This window comes from Egretta garzetta, unplaced genomic scaffold (assembly GCF_000687185.1).
Source record: "Egretta garzetta isolate BGI_Z169 unplaced genomic scaffold, ASM68718v1 scaffold293, whole genome shotgun sequence".
Lineage (NCBI taxonomy): Eukaryota > Metazoa > Chordata > Aves > Pelecaniformes > Ardeidae > Egretta > Egretta garzetta.
Genome location: NW_009259318.1, coordinates 165,181 through 167,566, shown reverse-complemented (window position 1 = coordinate 167,566; position 2,386 = coordinate 165,181).

Below are 2,386 nucleotides of genomic sequence, written 5' to 3'. Positions count from 1 at the left end.
TGCCACGGTGCCGTACGTAGTTGCCCTTCCCCGGAGCCTGGACAACAGGAGGTAACCCCCTCCCCCTGCTCACGGCCCCTCTGGCTGCCCCCCTGCCAGGATTAGGCGGGATTAGGTATAAGGACGAAACGGTTTAGGATGCGGGCGGTGAGACGCTGGAGCAGGGAGCGCAGCGACGCTGTGCATGCCCCGTCCTTGGAAGGGTTCAAGGTCAGGCTGGACGGGGCTCTGAGCAGCCTGACGGGAGCGCAAGACGTCCCTGCCCGTGGCCGGGGGGGTGGAGCAGGTGATCGTTAAAGGTCCCTTCCAGCCCAAACTGAGCTGTGATTCTGTATGGTCTTTGTCTTCGTTAAAAAAAAAAAACAAAACACTGGAGAAGGCGTTTGCAGGAACAGGCAAAGAAGGGTTAGAAATTCTCTGATGACTGAGCAAGGAGACTTAAAGTTTGTCAAGAGTTTCCTGATTCTAGGAATTATCTGGTGTATAGCAGGGTGAGAATCGAGTACCTTCTCCGAATAGCTCACGCCCCACATCGTGCCCTGTTCCAGATCAGTATCCAAACCATAAACGGTTTGGGCTGTCTCTCGTTCTCCTTTTTCATCCACGCAAACACAAAGTCCTGTTTTTAAATGAACGAGTGTATTAGTATTCTCCTCATGCGTGAAACTCTCGCTATCACCGCTCATTTCACTGCCAGCTGAGTAGCTGGTTTGAGGATGGCAATCCGTCTTCAAAACAACAAAAAAAATGAAGTATTTATTCACGCAAGTTATGTGAATGCTGCAGAATTTATCACAGAGCATTGTGTTGCTACAGTTTTGCAGGGGTTCAAAAGCAGTTGAGCAAAATCCTTCAAGGCATATGAAAGAAAATGTTGAATTTGGCTAAATAAAACATTGAACCACAGGCTGCTGGAGGCTGGGGAAAGTGTTAAGGGAAGTACCATTTTATGTTGTTACAGTCTTCCATTTCCCTAGGCACTCTCACTGCCAGCTGTCTGAGGCATAGGACTTGGCTGATGGACCCCTGGTTTGAGGTGGCACAGTCATTTCTTAGGTAACCCCAGTTCCTAAATCCTGTGCTTTTAAGCTGTCTCCCAGATGCATGTACAGCCTCCTGCTGTACATGCTTTACACTTACAAGTATTTGAAGAGTGGATGTCACGAGGATAGAGCCAGACTCTTCTCTGTGGTGCCCAGCGACAGGACAAGGGGCAATGGGCACAAACTGAAGCATAAGAGGTTTCAGTTGAACATGAGGAAGAACTTCTTTACTTTGAGGGTGACAGTGCACTGGAACAGGCTGCCCAGGGGAGTTGTGGAGTCTCCTTCTCTGGAGATATTCAAAACCCATTTGGACGATGTCCTGTGCAACCTGCTCTGGGTGAGCCTGCTTTAGTAGAGGGGGTGGACTAGATGATCCCCAGAAGTCCCTTCCAACCCTTGCCGTTCTGTGATTTGGTGATTCTGTGAAGTGTGTGTATATCGTTATGAGGCTGATTTTTGGTCTGGTGGTGTTGCTTTTTAATACTGCTTCATTACTCTGTGAAAACCTGGGCAGCAAATACTGTGCAATGCCAATAGTTTAGCAGCCACTGCATTGTAATAAATGTGCTAGAATCCATTTCCAGTGACACTGGCAGACAGGAGCATGTTTTGTTTCAACACCTCTTGGTTTATTTGTGATTCTTCTCTACTAAAATTAGGACACAGCAATGTGTTAGAGGGTGAATTACAGATGAAAAAATTACATTATTAAATAAAAAAGTTCTTAAATGCATTTTTATGCAACAGTGTTACACCTCTTGGTGATACATACTTTCTAGTTCTTCTAAGGTCTCTATGGGCAACCTTCCCAGGGGTAGCTGGCTCCTCTGCTTCTTTACGTGTGAAGCCCTGCAATTTATTCCACCCTGAGGCTGAGTGTTTAGGTCACTCTAGGTCTGTTCACCAGCTTTTAGGTTTTCCGAAGAGGAGCAGTTGGGTTCTCACTGGAAAATCTGAACAGTGTAAAAATGTGGTGGCAAAGAGGAGGAACTTAGAAGTAAAATTTATATATTAAACAAAAAGAACATAAGAAACTGAAAGAGAAAAGGTAAAAATAACAGAAGAGTATGCACACATATTGTGCCCTGGGTGTTGGTCGCTCAGGACAAAAGCACTTAGGAATTAGACAGAGCGGAACTGAATGCACGTGATAGGTGCTGCACCTAACTTACGGTCTAACAGTTCATCTGTCAGCCCTGGACTTCTGGGAGAGACTGTGGCCAAGCTAAAAAGTTACGCTGTGGATGAGTGCTGATTTTGAGAGCCCAAAGAGCTCAGGGAAGTTATTTCTTTGAGGAAGAGGAAGACAACTTTGGACATTTGACCAAGACCTGTAAATC